Source organism: Macrobrachium rosenbergii, chromosome 27 (genome assembly GCF_040412425.1).
Source record: "Macrobrachium rosenbergii isolate ZJJX-2024 chromosome 27, ASM4041242v1, whole genome shotgun sequence".
In the NCBI taxonomy this organism is placed as follows: domain Eukaryota; kingdom Metazoa; phylum Arthropoda; class Malacostraca; order Decapoda; family Palaemonidae; genus Macrobrachium; species Macrobrachium rosenbergii.
Genome location: NC_089767.1, coordinates 38,274,509 through 38,296,445, shown reverse-complemented (window position 1 = coordinate 38,296,445; position 21,937 = coordinate 38,274,509). Strand labels below are relative to the sequence as shown.

The following is a 21,937-nucleotide window of genomic DNA, read 5'->3' as shown; positions in this document are numbered from 1 at the left end:
ACACAAGCAAGCAAGCAAGAAAGCAAGCAGACAACATTGGGGGAGAGGGGTGGGAGGAAATGATCGCAGGCAAGCCAGGTGACCAACTTTAAAGCACAGGGTGTAGTACACAAGCAAGCACGAGCATGCAAGCAAGCGAAAGAGAGAAAACAACACAAGCTATCAAGGCAGGCCAAGGATAAGAGGTGAAAGTTACAGTGTTCTATCAAACTCGCGCAAAGGGATGACAAAGCGGAATACATAAAACAAAGAACGGTGTGGGGGCGGGGGAGGTGTTGTTGGAGAGGGGGAGGGTGTGTGTGTGAGGCAGGTAAAGGTTTGCAGCAATGTCTCGCAAACAACGAGATTAAGTAACGATCCGCAAACATCGCCAGAATGGCAAATAAAAGGAGATAAATAAAAGTGGCGAAATGAGAGGAGATAATATAAAAGTGGAGTTGAGGATACGGTTGCTTTAGAGAATGGCCGGAGACGCTCTTAATTGTTTTAGGGGATCCAATTTTTATAAGACCACTGACGAAAGTTTGTTTAGTCATGAGGCGGAATAGACAGGTCTCTCTCTCTCTCTCTCTCTCTCTCTCTCTCTCTCTCTCTCTCTCTCTCTCTCTCTCTCTCTCTCTCTCTCAAAGCGTATGGATACTTACCCGTTTTAAATATTATTATTGTGGGAAAAATGAGCACATTAACCATCGATGCATTAAGGATATGAAATAAAACAACATCAGTGTGTTCATTCATTTATGTGTTTGTAAATTTGGATTTTTTTGTGATATATATTGATGTAAAATAATATTTTTAGATTGTCCATACCTTTTTATAATGAAGTATAGCTGAAAAAGACTTCACTAGGAAACTGCATATCAACTTTACTTACCTGAGATTCGGTTCCGATGGCTCTTGCGTTGTCTCCTGTAGAATTTTGTAGAGTTTTGTTCTTGGAAAACTACAATGATACAAGGTGTATTTTGGGCCGCATGTTTGTCAGAATTTAGAAATTTATGTAAGGAGAGTGAAGAAGAAAAACCTATTGCGTTGTCCTCTTTAGAATTTTGTAGAGTTTTCTTCTTGGAAAAACTACAATGATACAAGGTGTAATTTAGAATTTAGAAAGTTATGTAAGGAGAGGAAGAAGAAGTGGGTATTGCTTTGTCTTGCTTAGAACTTTGTTGTAGTATTTTCATCTTGGAAAACTACAAAACTACAATGATACAAGGTGTATTATGTAGAGCTTGTTTGTCAAAATTTAGAATTGGGCAAAGAAAAGGCTGAAAGAAAGCATCAGGAAAAATTATTTTCGACTGAGGAAAATTTATGTAAGGAAAATGGAGTTGAAACTAAAGAAATTATGAGTGACTCCGACCGGTTTCGTCCGTGACATTCTCAAGCACACATCTATATATCCACTTTAGATATTCCTTTAAATACACCTCCGTCTTGTTCATCTGTTAGGGGGGTTAGTGCTGTTAGTGCATCTCACGCCTGGTGCACTGTAGGCATTACTTAAGGTTCTTGGCAGCGTCCCTTCGTCCCCTAGCTACAACTCTTTTCATTCTTTTTACTGTACCTCCATTCATATTCTTTCTTCCATCATACTTTCCACCCTCTCCTAACAATTGTTTCATAGTGCAACTGCTTTGAGGTTTTCCTCCTGTTACACCTTTCAGACCTTTTACTGTCAATTTTCCTTTCAGCGCTGAATGACCTCATAGGCCCAGCGCTTGGCCTTTCGGCCTAAACAGTATATCCTACACTATCTCCTTTTCTTATTCGCCTTCAAAGACGAACGCATCATGGCGTGGGATGAGGCGAGATGGCGATCGCGCCGAGTGATAGTGAATGGGGCCTTGTGTTGATGGTGTTTTGTGTCGGGGGATGGTGATGGGTTGCTCGTTCTTTCTCGGCAGAAACATGATTAATGGGATGGGTTTACTCGATAACGAAGTGGTTGTTAGCGTGTTTGTTGATCCGGCGTTTAGGGGTGTTTTCTGACAATGTGCGCGTTTGTTTCTACGCACTCATTATGCTACTTACGTATGTGTACATAAATGTATATACTGTATATACGTATATGTATATATAATATATATATACATATATACGCAACATACATATAGTTGTGTATATATGTATATATATACACACATATATATATATATATATATATATACATATATATATATATATATATATATATATATATATATATATATATATATACACATATATATAATGGAGAGAGATTAAGCGTATATAAATACGCACGTGTGTAGGAAGGAGAGAGAAGCCACGTGAAGATTACGTCTTTAATTTTTATTATAGGAACGTATGGGCTAATGTCACCTCATTAAGATCCCATATGAGAGGTATACAGTAATTTTTTTTAATAAGGTACTTGAAGTGGGATTCTTTATTCTCTCTCTCTCTCTCTCTCTCTCTCTCGTCTACAGACGGTTTTAATAGAGACATCCGGATGTTTTGTAACAGTATAAGTGCGGGTCCAAAGAGTATATGTATCGAATATTTAAAAAAAAAAAAAAGCTCAGATATTACAGTTTTTTTCTTTTACATAAACAAAGTACTGAAAGCGTTACAGAATCGTCAAAGAAACCTAAAAGCGATCTAATTAAATGGACCGGACGAACGTTTATTGATGTTCGCGGACGCAAAAAAAAAAAATGTTTGGATTGAAAATCAATAAATATTATTAATAAAAAGGTGGAATGCATACAACCTCTTCCAAAAGAGAGGCAGCTTTGGTCGAAGATCCCTTGGGAGAGCATATGGAAATTGACCCCTACGGATTACCATAACTCCTCCGAGGAATGAAGAAGCCTTCTCGTTGTATTGGGGAGGAGTTTGTAAGACTTGTTTTTTTTTTATTTATTTATATCTTCAGTCGTAAATCACGAGAAGGTTCGACTACATCAATATTTGATTTGCATGAGGGTTGATCAATGGAATTCTTTCAGATGGCTTCTAGTTCGGTTTAACATTCTTGTTAGATGACGCTTTAAATGGGATGATTGTATGTAGTTGTGGGAGATGTGTATATGTATTAATAAATAAATAAATAAATATACAGTAATATATATATATATATATATATATATATATATATAGATAGATATAGATTTATCCATACATACTGTATATGCATGGATATATACATACATATATACTGTATATGCATATATATATATATATATATATATATATATATATATATATACTGTATATGCATATATATATACATATATGTATATGCATATGTATTTATTTATATACATATGATGGGAGCAGCAATTCATTGTCGCTTAAGAGGGAGATGTCAAACTTTCTCTCTCTCTCTCTCTCTCTCTCTCTCTCTCTCTCTCTCTCTCTCTCTCTCTCTCTCTCTCTGACATTTCATTGTCTGAATGTTGTCCAGTCAGTTGAGAATGGTAGAAGTTCTTTGAATTCTGTATTGCAATTATTAGTCCGATTTCATCATTCGTAGTAGTTCGGGTTGTCAATTTAAAAAAAAATTAATGCCTACTCATTTTGCCCTTCCAAGTGCCTTGTTGTAAAAAATATTTGCCTGACGTCAATATTGAACCGGCAAACATTTGTATAAATATTTGTATGTCGACCGTTTTATCATAATGAAAGGAAAAAGTAAAACTTATTCTCTCTCGTCGGAACACCTCTAGAACGTTGATTGATAGAGAGCGCTTTATCGCCGCCGAGATGTCACGACGCCGAACGCTCCCTCATTGGAGGAAGCGCTACCTCGCAACAGTGTGATTGGTGGGTTTATAGCCCAGGCTAACGGTCGTAACTGTCGAGTGTAGCAACGCGAAATTAGAGATGGCAGACTTATTTTTTAAAGCCTACCCAAACATGTCGAACATTAAACCCACGCTACTGATTGAAGGAGTTTTTTTTTTTTTAGCTCCTCTTTATCTTATATGGTAAGGCAGTTGCCATATGCATTTTCATCCTAACTGTAGGCTTGAAGGCTTTAAAATTTCGTCATTTTGATGCATTTTTATTTCTTAATTTGAATAGGCTCTCCTTTTTTCAAAATTGATGGTCATCATTTTTGATTTGAATCAGCCAAATCCATTTTTTGAAATGATATTTCATCTTTGAAATATATTTGAATCATGTGATTTCTCTCATTTTTTAAAATCGTAGTTTCATCAAATCATTTGAATCTGTGATTCATCGTTTTAAAATCATAGTTGGTGATCATTTAAACATATATGAATCATGTGATTCCTCCCATTTCTTTAAATCACTGATGGTCATCATTTAAATACATTTGAATCATATCATTCCTCTCATTTTTTTTAAAAATCATTGTTGGTCATCATTTAATATATATTTGAATCATGTGATTCCTCCCATTTTTTAAAATCATAGTTGGTCATCATTTAATATATTTGAATCATGTCATTCCCCCCATTTTTTGAAATCATAGTTGGTCATCATTTAAATATATTTGAATCATATCATTCCTCCCATTTTTAAATCACAAACAATCCTACCCTTTTATAGGATATCAGAGTACTTCTTTTCTGAAGTGAATTTGATATGAGTTTTAGTAACAGATATCGAAAACTATAACTAGATTTGTGTATATTAAATCACTTGTAAATAAAAGGATCTATTTTGATGTATAGGTTTTATAAAATCTAAGTTTATGAAAAGTTTAATAAAGTCGTATCCACCGTTAATTTGACTCAGTACCCTAGTTAGTTTTCTGCAACAGAAAGCCATTGAGATTTTATTTGTCTGTCCGTCCGCACTTTTTTCTGTCCGCCCTCAGATCTTACGAACTACTGAGGCCAGAGGGCTGCAAATTGGTATGTTGATCATCCACCCTCCAATCATCAAACAAACCAAATTGCAGCCCTCTAGCCTCAGTAATTTTATATTTAATTTTTAAGGCTAAAGCTAGCCATGATCGTGCGTCTGGCAACGATAAAGGATAGCCCACCATGGGGCGCGGCTCATACAGCATTATACCGAGACCACCGAAAAATAGATTTTTTTTTTTGGGTGGCCTTGATTACACGCTGTAGCGGCTGTACAGAAAACTCGATTGCGCCGAAGAAACTTCTTCGCATTTTTTCCTTGTTTTTTCTTTTATTCATGAGAAGTTTATATACTTTTTTTTATGTACAATATTAGTTCCTACGAACGGCCAATCTTCCCTTTCGATTTCCCAAAACGGGACCGCCCGCTTCCCCCAATTTCCACACTCGAGTATTGCATCTCGCTTCGGCTGACTTTTACGGCCAAGCTCAGTGGCCTTAATGTGAATTAAAATACCCCTAAGTTGCCTAGTCCCGAATTTCGTCATTGTATATTTTTAAGATATATTTCATAAGAATGGACTGAACGACGTCGCTTTTATTAATGAATGTGTGTCAGGTATGTGATCCTTTCGTTATATTTATGATTGGTCTTGAAAACCTTGGTATTTTCTTATAGCAAATTGGTTTTTAATACTTATTGAAATCCCCCCCCTGGCAACCCTTCTAATCTACGCGGTTTTATATTTTGTTGAGGGGTGATTTAATGTTTATCGTGCCTCTCTGTATGTGGTTTTTATGGGCAATTGGCGAGGGAACGGACACGGGCATAATTTATGGGATTTGATTGCTCTTGCTTAGAAGCAACCTCGGAGTAACCTTGGTTCGTGATGTCCTCGGTTGCTGTGTCGTTGCTTTGGTAAGTTTATGGGAATGTACATAATGTAATATAATGTTCATCAGCGATTATGATAATAGCTGCTTTATTACCATAATTGCCTCTCTCTCTCTCTCTCTCTCTCTCTCTCTCTCTCTCTCTCTCTCTCTCTCTCTCTCTCTCGACGAGTGATGCTCGCTCTCACTCGCTCTGTATGCCCAGGTTATGATAACATACGAACTTACGACTCCCCATCCCCTTCCTCCTTAATCCCAAGCCCCCCCACCGGCCCCCAAGTACTTCCAACCCCTCCACCCCAGCCCCCAGGTCCTTCTCAAGAAAGCTAGAGCAGCAGAAGGATTGGTCGAAGCAAAGTACATAATGAGAGGCCGCGCTGCGAAATGACACGTTCGGGGAATCAACGGGTGTGTGAGAGAAGCGACTCTCTCTCTCTCTCTCTCTCTCTCTCTCTCTCTCTCTCTCTCTCTCTCTCTCTCTCTTTTAAGACATCACCCCTCGTGTTATAGAGAGTGACGGGCCTCTCTCTCTCTCGTGTTATAGAGAGTGACGGGCCTCTCTCTCTCTCTCTCGTGTTATACAGTGACGGGCCTCTCTCTCTCTCTCTCTCTCTCTCTCTCTCTCTCTCTCTCTCTCTCTCTCTATTCCTCGTGGTATAGAGAATGCCCGCCTCTCTCTCTCTCTCTCTCTCTCTCTCTCTCTCTCTCTCTCTCTCTCTCTCGTGTAAGACATCTTACCTTGTGTTATGGAGATTGACGGCCACCCTCTCTCTCTCTCTCTCTCTCTCTCTCTCTCTCTCTCTCTCTCTCTCTCTCTCTCTCTCTCTCTCTCGTAAGACACCACCCTCGTGTTCTAGAGAGTGAAGGGCGGCGTTCGGGCGGGAGGGCGGGCGGCTTGGCACTTAAGACTGATTGTTAGTTGCTTTTAACTGTCGGCGCTGATGGGTCATTAGCGGTCTGCCCGCGTGTAATCTCGACCGCTGCGGAGGCTCGGGGCGGTCTCGTGAGAGAGAGAGAGAGAGAGAGAGAGAGAGAGAGAGAGAGAGAGAGAGAGAGAGAGAGATTGCGTGGGTGGGTGTGTGAACGTTGGTTGAGTGAGTGCGTTAAGTTTTCGTGTAGGGGAAGTGAAGCATATATATGAAATCGTGAACATGCTTATATGAATGTTTACTTGTTAATTCGTTCACTTATTGTGATGATTAAATTAAATGATTATATATATATATATATATATATATATATATATATATATATATATATACATATAAATAAATGTATATATATATATATATATATATATATATATATATATATATATATACATACATGCGTGTATATTAATAATTTGTGTGTATTTTTTATATATATATATACAGTATATATATTGATATACTGTATAAGGTAATTTTTCTTTGAGGATAAGAAGAAATAACAAATTGTGTACCTGTGATTTTTGAAACTTTAAATCTTAAGTCCATAATTTTAAGAACATACATACATATATATATATATATATATATATATATATATATATATATATATATATATATATATATATATATATATATATATATATTTTTTTTTTTTTTTTTTTTTAAGGAAGCTTCAAGTTTGATCTCGTAACTAAACCATTGTTGCTTTGGAAACATCTAATATATTTTTTTTATATTCTTAGTCTTGTTTTACTAAAATTGTCTTAAGGTTTAATTGTAAATAAACTCATCATTATTTGGCAGTTTTTCTGTTTTCTTGTAAGATGAAACTTATTGTGCTCTGTAATAATGGCTGTGCTATTTTTCCTTTTTTTTTATATTGCAAAGGTTGAAAATTTTAGAGGTTTTATGGAAAATAAATTTTGTTTTTGGTACAAACTGTGATATTTTCTTAAATCTTCTTGCCACTGGGAGTAATGAATATGTTAGAATAAGGAAACATTTTGGAAATTTGAAGACATATCTTAAAAATTTAAGATTTATTGATATTCGGAAATTTAAGATTTATTGATATTCGAAAAATTAAGATGTATTGATATTCGAAAATTTAAAATTTATTGATGTTTTGAATGTCATTTTGAAATCTTCACGTTACGAACCAGTATATTTCTTTCGCATTTTATTTTTATCGAAATGTAAGCTAACTTGAACTTGAGAGTATAATAATAAGACTTTGACAATTACCTGACCGATTATTGTATTTTGAAAACAGTAATCGTCCCAGAAATATTCTATCGTAAGTCGCTATTAAAGAATAAGAGAAAAAAGTGTATTATTTAAAATTTAATCGTTATGGATTAAAAAGTTAAGATGGAATGGTTGGCAAATTAATGTGATGATTTGATTAATGGATTGGCTGAGTTGAGCAAAAATCACTTACTTAACTAAAATCACTTACTTAGCTTAAGTTCAATCTTGATTAACATTAAGTTATATTACAAAATGTCAATGGAAACCGCTTACTGTTACTTCTTAGGAGCGAGAATTCAAATTGTTATCAAATCACACAGGGATTGTTTTTAAATTATTGTACGTATTTAAATTTACATATTACAGTATGCGAGTGTTTGAATGTTATATCTGACGAAGCATAGAATATATCCTAGAATTTCTGTGGTAGCCTGACTGTTAAGGTATTTATACAACTAATACAACAGTTGTATAAGAATCTAAATGTCAAGAATAATAAGAATCGAGGCGTGGGTAACAGGTACTTGATTTAAAATATCTTACCTTTAGTTGCGATCCCATGATGATAGAAATTGTCTGACTGCGTTCTGGATTTTGAAAGGTACTTACCTTGTCTCTCTCTCTCTCTCTCTCTCTCTCTCTCTCTCTCTCTCTCTCTCTGTTTATCCGTCCATTTATCTTCCTTAGTTCCTGTCTGTGTTGATGCTTTTCTAAATAATTTTCTAAATCCATTTATCTTCCTTAGTTCCTGAACTTGTTGTGCGTACTCTAAATAATTTTCCGAATAATCTCTCTCTCTCTCTCTCTCTCTCTCTCTCTCTCTCTCTCTCTCTCTCTCTCTCTCTCTCTCTCTCTCTGTTTATCCGTCCATTTATCTTCTTCCTTAGTTCTCGTCCCTGTTGATGTCTAGTCTAAATGATTTTCCGACCTAATCTCTCTCTCTCTCTCTCTCTCTCTCTCTCTCTCTCTCTCTCTCTCTCTCTCTCTCTCTCTCTCTCTCTCTCTCTCTCTCTCTCTCGCAAGTGTTGGCGAGGTTGGGGCAGCCGATTTGAGACCGAAAAAACATCTAGTTTACTTACCGGATCAGATCATGTAAAAGACACAATAAACTTGACATACGAAATGAAAATGCAATTGAAACAATCTTTGCATTAAATGAAATTCAACATATTGCAACAGCTTGCAACGGATTGTCTTAAAAGTTAGACTGAGTTCAACATTCCTAGATACATTTAAGTTCAGCATTCCTAGAGATACATTTGAGTTCAACATTCCAAGAGACACATTTGAGTTCAGCATTCCAACAGATACATTTGAGTTCAACATTCCAAGAGATACATTTGAGTTCAGTATTCCAAGTCAGTAACATTCCTAAAATCAATTTTCACTAAAGTCTACGGAAAACTGAATAATGCATACAACAATTTAAACATATTAGATGATACAGTACATTTTGACATTGTAAATATTGCTGATTTCATTATTTGCCACGACTAGGAAGTTAATATTAAGACATTTCAAAAATTAAGAATGTTTGGAAATAGTTCTGATTTAAAAAAAAAAAAAAATGCAGCATTTACAATAATGTTTCAATGTATACATGCGTCATATTGCATATATGTAATTCAGTACAGTTCTCTAATAATTGGGAGAGCTGTATTTCTTATGTGATAATGAAATTCGGTAAATGACTAAACAATACTGTTTTTTGGGCGAATCCTTTTGAAAACAGTTATACAAATATAAAAATACTTACGATGATGTTTATATAGACATATATTAACAACAAAACTAGACAGTTTAATGAGTGATAAGTATCAATTTATATACTGAATGCTATTTAATAAATGAAAATGTGAATACGTATTCATGTCTTTTACAACTGAATGCTATTTAAAATATGAAAATGTGAATACATATTCATGTCGTCTCCCGTAATATGACTGACAATTATCAACTTATATATTAAAATTAAACAACTAAATGTTATTTAATATATGAAAATGTGAATACACATTCATGTCGTCTCCCGTAATATGACTGACAATTATCAACTTATATATTAAAATTAAACAACTAAATGTTATTGAATATATGAAACTGTGAATACACATTCATGTATAATATGACTGACAATTATCAACTTATATATTAAAATTAAACAACTAAATGTTATTTAATATATGAAAATGTGAATACATATTCATGTCATCTCCCATAATATGACTGACAATTATCAATTTATATATTAAAAAGAAACAACTGAATATTATTGAATATATGAAACTGTGAATACACATTCATGTCGTCTCCCGTTATATGACTGACAGTTGTCAATTTCTAGACATTCACAATAATGATCTTCCTGGGCTATCGTCGAGATCAAATCGAACTTGTCAGTCTCTTCATTGCTTCTCGCCCTCTGAATCTCGACGACCTGCAAAGAGATATTGATAAAATGGACATTAAGCAATTGCTTGATAATCACAGTCAGATGACAAGTTTTTATAAGTTTGAAATGGTGTATTTAGTGATTGCTTGAGATTCACTGTTTTTATTTTGTGTAGTTTGGTGGGACGTGGTAGTTTTTTTTTTTTTCATAGGTCCAGATGGAGTTTTTTTTATTTAGGATTTTGTTAAGTTGAGCAGTTAATGATGCTGGAATAAGTTGATCTTTAAAATTTAGATTTGATGATGTTGACAAAACGTGGGAAAACTCAAATCCGTCTTCAGCCTCTCTCTCTCTCTCTCTCTCTCTCTCTCTCTCTCTCTCTCTCTCTCTCTCTCTCTCTCTCTGAAGAGCATTAGTTTCATACGTGTTTTGAAGTAGATAAAATTTTTTTGTCAACTCTCTCTCTCTCTCTCTCTGAAGAGCATTAGTTTCATGTGTGTTTTGAAGCAGATAAAATTTTTTTATCAACTCTCTCTCTCTCTCTCTCTCTCTCTCTCTCTCTCTCTCTCTCTCTCTCTCTCTCTCTCTCTCTCTCTCTCTCTAAGTTCTTAGCAGCGGAAATCTTTCATTCACACTTTAACTGGGACGTGATGTCGATAAGAAGTCTTAGAATTTGTTTGTATACAAATGATACATCCCACATGCAGGGGTCTTGGTATGAGAGAGAGAGAGAGAGAGAGAGAGAGAGAGAGAGAGAGAGAGAGAGAGAGAGAGAGAGAGAGAGAGAGAGAGATAAGAAACCCCCTAAAGTTGACATGTAGTTGGTTCATAAGGAGATGGTCATAAAGGTAAAGATTATTAGATGACTGCTATAGCAATAAGTGTCATATTCCTATTAGTCGATTGTACTTGTCCTTGATAGTCAATTATTATCATCCCCGCAGGGGCGTAGTGCCGTCAGTGCATCTCACGCGATGCACTGTAGGCATTACTAAAGGTGGTATGCAGGGTCCCCTCGGCCCCTAGCTGCAACCCCTGTCATTCCTTTTACTGTACCTCCTTTCATATTCTCTTTCTTCCGTCTTGCTTTCCTCAACCCTCTCCTAAAAATTGATTCATAGTGCAACTGCTTTGAGGTTTTCCTCCTGTTACACCTTTCAATCAAACCTACCTACTCTCAATTTCCTTCCCAGCGCTGAATGACCTCAAAGGTCCCAGTGCTTGGCCTTTAGCCTAAACTCTACATCCCATTCCATTAATTATTATCATGGCGTTTTGTCTTAAGTATATTACGCTTGTTCCATATGAATAGGCTTCATCATCTGAATAATAATAATAATAATAATAATAATAATAATAATAATAATAATAATAATAATAGGTGTTAACTTGTTAACAGTACCACAGTAATCAGAGGCACGCATCTGAAGATTGTCAAGCACAAAAACTTTATCGCAGGCAGTGAAATCATCTCGAGTCAGAAAGTTACCACTGATTTTTGATTTCAGAAATCCACCAGCCTCCCATGAAGGCCGCTAATAAATATGCGCACATCCTCCAATTACAAATAATCCGCTGCATGTGGAGATACTTTACCTAATGACAGCAAGAGGCCAACACCTGACCAGGAACAATCTGGTCAAGGACACTGAGAGAGAGAAAGAGAGATTGGTTTCACCCTCCTGGTGATGTTGGTTTGCGTCGACGAGAGAAAGAAAGACGTATCTACACATGTGATTTACCTCGTCGAGAGAGAGAGAGAGAGAGAGAGAGAGAGAGGTACATCTCTACATAAAATTGACTCTTTTGGTCTTAAAGAGAATCACAAAGAAGTTGTGTAATGCTGGTAACTAACTTATCATCGGTATGTTATGATTAAAATACGCTTTTTATATTTTCTTCATATTCTGGTAAAACGGCTGAGTTTATAAAGTGTTCAGTGGCTTGACCAGTTTTACAGTTCTCGACCATTTCTTTTATTATCGAGGCCTGAGGGAATTTAGCCCAACAAAAACAGAAAATATCGAACTACAAAGCAATTTATGTTGAAACCAGCTTTCCTTGTGTGTGTGCGTACAATGTCTTGTCTATTTTGTGATAGCAGTAGTTAAGATATTTGCAGTTATAATTATTATTTCCACAACCTCATTCGTACGTAGCTGAAAGCATATTTTCACGTGGTTTAGATAAATGCACATGAATCTGCTGCGTAGTTTATGTGTATATATATATATATATATATATGTATATATATATATATATATATATATATATATATATATATATATATATATACATAGATATTTATATATGTATATATATGTATATGTATGTATGTATGTATGTATGTATGTATGTATGTATGTATGTATGTATGTATATAAATCTGCTGCCTTATAAACCCTTCAACGCAGAGAGCTATTTATCTAAGAAAGGGATTTGTATTACTTTAGAGTATTACAATCTGACCATGGAACTTGAATGCACCATTATACTTTCAACTTGAAAGCTATTTTTTTTAAACCTCTTACAGATTCCAGGACTCCCGTTGAGACTGAATCGAGAGAGAGAGAGAGAGAGAGAGAGAGAGAGAGAGAGAGAGAGAAACCGTTGGTGTACTCTGTGTAGCTGGAAATAGGGTTTTTGTTATAATCAAGTTTAAGTCGACATTATCAGGGGCGTAGCCTTTTTTTTCTCAATGGGTCTTTGGGCCGTGGTCTAACACGGGCCGCATTATCTCACGAGCCAGAGAGAGAGAGAGAGAGAGAGAGGTTCTGACTCACTGTGTGAAGATCTTCAAATTTAAAGATTAAATTACAAAACATTCCGGTCGTGTGAAAGTAACTTCCAGCGTTCAGTTATCACAGATGTTTTATTATTATTATTTATATTCAAAACTTAGATAAAAGCTTCAGAACATTTCAGTTAAACTTCTTCGTTATGTAATTACAGAATTATAGGATTCAGTTTAATAACAATTTCTTTCGCTTTAATGTTATTTTAAAAATCTGCGGTATCACGCGGTTATATATAATGTTAATTGTTTACCTTAAAAGTTTTGCCTTTCCATTTTACTTGTTTTTCGTCCTTCTAATTTATCTATTTAAATGTCGTTACTGCACATTTATATAGTCCTTGTTTTATTTAACGTTCCCTTGCGTACGTGAAGTTATAAATGTAAGAGTATGCTTATTTGTTGTAATATTTTTTCTTCTGTAATAGGATTTATTAGAAATTTTTTGGGCCAACGTCGATAAAAATATTGACATATGTTGCATAGCATTTCACCCTTACTGCATATTGCTATTAAGATTTCTGTATCATATCGTTTCACGTCGAATGGATTTAAGCCTTAAAAATACATTGTAACCTTTTCTTTTCTCTAAAATTATCAAGAAATATTTTTGGGTAACATGTTCTTAGTAATATCATTGAAATGAGTATTATTGAGTAAAAAGCCAGAATGGTGTCAATGAGAGACTGTATTTTTCCTAAATACAAAAAGGGCTTTAAAAAAAGGTGGGGGGGGAAGCTTTCGGCCGTTTGCATAACGGTCCTCTTCAGTCTCTCATTGACATTATTGTCAATGATGTCATTGAGAGACTGTATTTTTCCAAAATACAAAAAAGGGCTTTAAAAAAGAGGGGGGGAGGGGAGAGATTTCGACCGTTTGCAAACGGTCCTCTTCATTCTCTCATTGACATCAGTGTGGCTTTTTACTCATTGTTTCCGGTCACAATATAGTGATGCACCATAGCCGAGTATTATCATGTGTGAAAATAGCGAGGAATCAGCTGATGCGTGTGTTTGGTTTTTAACAACTCAGCTGATAGGAATATGTTCATATTTTTTTGGTGCATATAAAGTCCAGTCCACACTAGGAAACATTGTTTGGAAACAATTTTACAAACTGTTTGCAAACGGTTTCTTGGAAACAGTGTGTAAACAGTTTGCAAACAGTTTGTAAACTTTGTTTGCAGACTTTGTTTCCAAACAATGTTTCCCAGTGTGGACAGGCCCTTAACGCCCTACCTCTTGTTATCAACGAAGGATTTAACCGCTAAGTGGTCGCGTGGGAGTCTTAAACTTAGCAAAAATATAAACTCACTCTCCGTAAGTGGCAAGTGGATATATTGCGCACGGGCGGTAGTAAACTATAAATAAATGCTTTGCGAAGAAAAAAATAAATAAAATTTCAGCGCGAAGCCACTCGCATCAAAATAAACCGGAGGATCTCGAGAAGCGATGTATCTCAGTATTGATAAATACTATCTCTTGCATTGTGTGATCTATGCTTCTTTCTAAGTTTTATGTCCGTGCATATAAATGGTGCATCATTTCTTTTGTTATACTAGAGCCACGGTCCTGTATATCACCTGAATATATGATGGGCCACCATATATGAAGGTTTATAATCTTCCGATCTCGTGGAGTACAAATTGCACTATTATAGATTGTGTCTGTGTGTGTGTATGTTATGTGTGTGTGTGTGTGTTCAGGGGAGATACCCCCTCCCCTCTCTCCCTCCTCCTTTTGAAAAATAGCCGATGGAATCAGGAGTTAAGTAACTAATTCGATATTTTTTTTGAGTTATATATCAAGTCTATTATTTGATTTGGTTCAATGTTGCCCATCCCTCCTTTGTATATGACTTTCTTATCAGTGTATTGCTGGTAATAGGGTTTCTCTCTCTCTCTCTCTCTCTCTCTCTCTCTCTCTCTCTCTCTCTCTCTCTCTCTCTCTCTTTCAGGCATCTACTATTGTTCACCATTGTGGCTATATAACTATTGACCAACTATATATCAACTTTAAGGGGTTTTCATTCTCTCTCTCTCTCTCTCTCTCTCTCTCTCTCTCTCTCTCTCTCTCTCTCTCTCTCTCACACACACACACACACACACACACACAGTATACCGTTATGTGCAGGTGGAAAAAAATTAACTAAAATCGTTTTCACCTTGATTACACGATCAGTACACGTGCTGTACATGTAAAAGCGCACGTATACATCCATTCGTACGCATACACAAACATACACACGCACAGACAGTGTATATACACACACGCACTCAAAAGCACACACACACACACACACATCGCTAATCTACACAGACACTCATGCACAGTTCATAATGGCCTGAAAGATGATAAGAGAGTCGATTGCGTGACGTAACGACCTGGGCGGAGCCTAGTCAAGCCAATGATTTATTTAAAACGCTTTATTGTGCTGTTGTTGCGAAACTGATGATGGAAGGTGGTGATGATGATGATGATGATGATGATGATGATGCGGTGTTCGTGGTGGTGTTTGAATAAGGAACGTTTTGGAATGGCGCTGTTTATTTTCTCTGGTCAATTCTCTCTCTCTCTCTCTCTCTCTCTCTCTCTCTCTCTCTCTCTCTCTCTCTCTCTTTATTTTGAATCGTTTTGAAATGGCACTTTTATTTTCCTGGTAAATTCTCTCTCTCTCTCTCTCTCTCTCTCTCTCTCTCTCTCTCTCTCTCTTGAATAAAAGACGTTTTGGAATGGCACTTTTTTTATTCTTCTCTCTCTCTCTCTCTCTCTCTCTCTCTCTCTCTCTCTCTCTCTCTCTCTCTCAGGCGTTTTATCTGTTTACCATTTTTAACCTTGTGGCCTCTCTATCTCTCTCTCTCTCTCTATTGGCCAACTACATTTTAACCTTTTTATAGGGTTTGACCACCTACATGTCTCTCTCTCTCTCTCTCTCTCTCTCTCTCTCTCTCTCTCTCTCTCTCTCTCTCTCTCTCTCTCTCTTTATTCTTGGGGTACGTGGTAGTGGTTGATTAATCATGGCATTCCACGGGGTCCCTTGTGTCTTTTTTCGTTATTGTTCTGTGAAGGTGGAGATCTCTCGTATTTGGCTTCAGTATTGCTCTTGTTTTGTTGTGGATAGGAGAAATAGCGATAGTAGTAGTAGTAGTAGTAGTAGTAGTAGTAGCAGTAGCAGTAGCAGCAGTAGTAGTAGTAGTAGTAGTAGTAGTAGTAGTAGTAGTGAAATTATGATATTTTTTGTCGATGTAGCAAATGTATTCTTTCGACTTTATTGTGATAATTCCCTTTCAAATTTATTATTATTATTATTATTATTATTATTATTATTATTATTATTATTATTATTATTATTATTATTATTATTTAGTAGTAGTAGTAGTAAAATTATATGATGTTATGTCAATGTTGCAAATATATTATCTCTACTGTAGTGTAAACAGTATTACGATAATCCTCTCTGATGATTACTAAAATTCACCAGTGAAATTACTATAGGCTCTTCTTGTATCCATGTTAATGTAACTGACGTTTGTAAAACAATGTCGATACGAAGAATAATATTAGATTTACCGTCTCGGATATACGATTCAGTTTAAATAATCAGTATTTACAAACTCAAAGAAAAAAAACGAATAACTAAAAATGTATAATTGCAAAGTCCCAGAATTCGATTTCATTCTGAGAAATCCTATCTTGAATTTAGAATTAAAATGAATATAGAATTTAGGCCAAAGACCAAGCACTGGAACCAGTGAGATCATTCATCGTTGAAACAGAAATTGACAGCAAAAGTTTGAAAGGTGTAACAGGAGGAAAACCTCAAAGCAGTTGCACTATGAATCAATTGTTAGGAGAGGCTGGAAAGTAAGTTGGGAGAAAGAGAATATGAAAGGAGGTACAGTAAAAGGAACGAAAGGGTTGCAGCTAGGGGCCGAAGGCACGCTGCGAAGAACCTTAAGTAATGCCTACAGTGCACCGCATGAGGTGCACTGACGGCACTATCCCTCTACAGTCTACGGGGTCTTGAATTTAGATTAAAAAAAAAAAACTTTGAGATCTCAGTATATCAAGATTTCCTCACTCTGAAAATGCAGTATTACATTCACTGAAGAATTCTGATCTTGTGGGTTTGCAGAGTTATCTGGTAAATTCTCAAGAAATTCTGAGAACTGACTGAAGGTGAATTCTGGGAAACTGAAATAGTCTCCTTTGAAATCGCACTTAAAATTCGAGAGGGCACGAAACTGCCCAAATAAGCCGCTTTATTCTCTGGGTATCTTACATCTTGCCCAACTTGTATTGCAGCGTAAAGAGACGACTGGTGAATTGCTTATTTTTCGAACTACTTTTATTTCTGTTATTTTCTTTCAGTCAGGGTTCGAAAGGCGTAGGCTGTTGTTACATGTTTCTGTCTGTTATTTATATTGTACCACAGACTCCCTTGTCTGTTTAGTCCTGTGAAGTAAATGAATGTGATTACGTACAATGAGGTCTGTGCAAGATTGTGCATCGTTTATGCATAATAGTCACTTCATGAGGGTAATATTTAATTTACTTTCATTCGGTCATACTGCCCCAGTGAGTGTGATTATAAATAAGATCATATAAACGAGTGAGATTATCATACATTACGACCTTCTAAATGACTTTTAAGCAAGTGACTAGTAAGTTCTCTCTCTCTCTCTCTCTCTCTCTCTCTCTTCTCTCTCTCTCTCTCTCTCTCTCTCTCTCTCTCTCTCTAGACGTGATTGGCTGTTACTTAGAGATAAGTGAGCACATGATGTGTCTCCTCGGATGGACTAATTAGTCTTTGAGATATCATAATCCTTGTAACTCCTTGTAACTTATCAGAGGTCTGTACATAACATACGACATTCGTCTGCCTTCGTGAGATTTTTCACGTGTGGTTTCGTGAAGCAAAATGAGTCTTACTTAAAGGAAATTAGATATATTTTAATAATAAAAGGGTAATGCATGACAGAACCAATAAGAGAGGATCTTCCCTCTTACCATGCAGTGTTCCATGACGTCATCATCTGTGGTCTCAGAGGGGCATCATTATTAAAAGGTCTTGGGAAGGGCGGAGGCTGGACAACGCCCGGATTACCAGCTGGCTGTTTGAGAGGAGAGGAGATTTGGTGGGTACGCCATGGAGAGAGAGAGAGAGAGACCATATAGGTCATTTAAAATGAAAAATCTTTTGACTGGTCGTATGGATGCATGTTTCCTTAGAGAGAGAGAGAGAGAGAGAGAGAGAGAGAGATACCATATAGGTCATTTAAAATGAACAATCGTTTAACTGTTTTCTTAGAGAGAGAGAGAGAGAGAGTGTATGAGAGAGAGAGAGAGAGAGAGAGAGAGAGATACTATAGTCATTTAAAATGAAAATCGCTTAAGTATGGGTATATGAGAGAGAGAGAGAGAGAGAGAGAGAGAGACCATACAGGTCATTTAAAATGAGCAGTAGTTTAACGATTCGCATTGGCAATGTTTTCCTAGACAGATGCGAATAATTATGATAAAAATAATTGTGGTGGTAGTAATGAGAGAGAGAGAGAGAGAGAGAGAGAGAGAGAGAGAGAGAGAGAGAGAGAGAGAGAGAGAGAGAGAGAGGTCAATTAAAATGAACGAATGTATAACGATTCCCACTGGTAATGTCACCTTATACAAATGCAAATAATTATGATGAAATTATTTAATGGTAGTTGTAATTATAATGATAACGAAGGTAATAATTGATGAAAAGCCCATTTCCAATCAGGTCATTATAAATTAAGGATTAATGTTCACTTTAATACAAGATATTAAAACAATAAGCCGTGCTCAGTTATCGACGTCGCAAAGGATTAAACAGGTGTACAGAATACAGGGATTAAACCTGTATATGAATCATTTTTAATGTAATTATTTTATGCGATTGCTTAATAAATTTATACCCGTAACAAACTAATAATATCGAGTACATGCTTTTCTTAGGCAGTCATTACGAAGAAAAGTGTAAATTAAGTTTTTTCAATAACGTTCAGTCTCATGTGAAATCATCGTCACTTCCTTTTATTAGCCTTTGAAACAATCAATATTATTTTTATCTCATGTGAAATCTTAAGGTAATATAGGAATGATGTTGGAATTGGTATTTTGCCCATTATTCTACCCTGCATTATCCTACATTGCCTCTTTCGCATTTATCTTCTTCATTTCTTTCAGCCAATTTTTTTTTTTTTTTTAAAGACTCAAATGGACGATTTTAAGCACAATGTTTTAACTAATTTATATTATATATGAACTGACATTTGAAATTAATGAACGCAATTGCTCGTTTCATCGTATCTCTAAAAATATCTACAAAAAGATTCCTTATAAAATTCCGCCGTCCGTGCACCTCACGGGGTGCACTGTAGGCATTACTAAGGGTTCTTTGCAGCGTCCCTTCGGCCCCTAGCTGCAACCCCTTTCATTCCTTTTACTGTACCTCCTTTCATATCTTTCTTCCATCTTTCTCTCCACCCTCTCCTAACGATTATATCACAGTGCAACTGAAAGGTTTTCCTCCCGTTACGCCTTTGTAACCTTTTACTCTCAATTTTCCTTTCAGCGCTGAATGACCTCATAGGTCCCCGTGCTTGGCATTTGGCCTAAACCTGTATACCATTCCTATATTCCATTATATCTTTCATTCTTGCAGATATTACTATTTACGCTATGTTAATCTTCGAACACTACCAAAATCAATTCTCCAGTGGAATATTTAGTTTGACATTGTTTATTTCTCCTCATATTAAAATTTTAAAGTAAATGTTCTTCAGTAGAATATACATATTTAAAGATTGTTGAATTCACCGTTTATTGAAATCCTGTTGACATTGTTAAATGAACAGACAGGTTAAACTCGTGATTGTCCGGGACTTCAAGTAAACAGTGTTTAATTGTTGAAAAAGCAACTTCAAGTAAGCAACTGAATAAGCAACTTCGAGTAAGCAATGTTTAGTTGTTGAAGAAGCAACTTCAAGTAAGAAATGTTGAGTTATTGAATAAGCAACTTGTTTTTTATAGACTCCAAGTGGCAACACACAACACTTCATTTCAGCACTTGGGTGAAACCTATCATCAGGTTCCACGGCAAATTAACAACAGTTATTTCAGGGTTCCAAGGCTTTTATTATGAGCCGGCTGCGGTAGGTCGCTTGGGAAAATTAAGTGAAATTGTTAATGTAAAAGAAAAAAAAAATTAATTGGTAATTTTCTCAGCCAAGAACACTTGCCAGTACTTATTTTCATTAATGTTACTCGGCGTTCTTGTCGTTATCTACGTAATAATAATAATAATAATAATAATAATAATAATAATAATAATAATAATAATAATAATAATGTTTTATTATTATTATTATTATTATTATTATTATTATTATTATTATTATTATTATTATTATTATTATTATTATCTCTTAAAATATATTCATGCTATTCAGAAAAATCTTTTCCTTTTACGAACAGATTATTTTTAGTTTACACTTTGCGGTTATCATTGCTGTTGACTTTTTTTTCTTTTGTCATAAAAAAAATGCTCTCTCTCTCTCTCTCTCTCTCTCTCTCTCTCTCTCTCTCTCTCTCTCTCTCTCTCTCTCTCAAAATTGATTTGTTATTCGATTATTGTTTCACAATACTTTACTGCTGTTACTGCAGCTGTCTTCTTTTAAAGCAAAAACTCTCTCTCTCTCTCTCTCTCTCTCTCTCTCTCTCTCTCTCTCTCTCTCTCTCTCTCTCTCTCTCTTTCTCACAACCTGATTGGTTTCATGACAAGAGAGCTACCGTTGGACGCAATTAATCCGGAATATAGCTATTACCTGTAATACAAGCCTTACGGTGACTTTTGACAACGGTATAAATTTGTACACGGTGAACGTATATACACGTATGTACCCGTATGTACACGTATGTACCCGTATTTACACGTATGCACACATGATGTATGTTTGTATCCGTATGTGCAGTATGTACACACATGTATTAACACATGTATGTACCGGTATGTACACGCATGTATTAACATGTATTTACACATGCACACATACCTATGTACCCGTATGTACACGCATGTATCAACACGTATTTACACGTATGTACACATCTATATACCCGCATGTACACTGTGTACACGTATGTATCAACACGTATTTACTCCAGTGTACACGTATGTATGTACCCGTATGTACACGTACATACATACACGCATGTACACTATGTCCCCGCAACTCGGTAGCCCGACTTATACACCATTATTATTAAAACATCTGCCACAGCTAGAGGCGTTTCTCTCTCATTTTCTCTCTTATTGATACTGTAACAGTGGCCCCTTGATTGGAATGTTGGAATGACAGCAGAGGCGATGATTGGGAAGAACGCACAATATAATAATAACAATCGTCATGATTGTCCGGGTCTGCGATAATGGCAGATAGTGTGGATACGTAGTAATCTCGCTGAAGGACAGTTATGGCGTCGACGACAATTCGGGAGAAATAGTCTGGAATTAACGGTGTTGAGGTGATGTTCGTTTGTTCGTGTGTTTGTGTCGTCATCCTCTTTCTTTTTTTTTATATTTCCTTCTTTATTCAGCCAATGTCAGGCAAGGCAGTAAGGCTCCTGGATGAATCAGGTCTCGATTTTTATTATTATTATTATTATTTTTTTTTTTTTTGGCTGATGGTGACTTGCGGATATCCAGAGTCTTGGGTCGTCTTTTGTCTTCTTCTTTACACCTCCCTTCCTTTCCTCTCTCTCTCTCTCTCTCTCTCTCTCTCTCTCTCTCTCTCTCTCTCTCTCTCTCTCTTGTCTGTATTTTACAGTGAAGTGCATTAATTTCAGTAATGTTG

The 21,937-nt window shown here is 35.9% G+C and overlaps 1 protein-coding gene and 1 long non-coding RNA gene across 3 annotated transcripts in view; one reads left to right on the top strand and one right to left on the bottom strand.

Moving 5' to 3' along the window:
• Positions 1 to 21,937, top strand: part of LOC136853666 (serum response factor-like) — a 455,910-nt gene that overhangs the window by 48,405 nt on the left and 385,568 nt on the right. The gene's annotated exons all lie outside the window — the stretch shown is intronic.
• Positions 7,010 to 21,937, bottom strand: part of LOC136853664 (uncharacterized) — a 36,757-nt gene continuing 21,829 nt past the window's right edge. The window contains exons 2-3 of the long non-coding RNA XR_010857523.1: positions 8,644 to 10,313; positions 7,010 to 8,586 (exon numbers count right to left, since the gene is read on the bottom strand). This is a non-coding gene — a long non-coding RNA (uncharacterized lncRNA). The remainder of the gene's footprint in view (positions 8,587 to 8,643; positions 10,314 to 21,937) is intronic.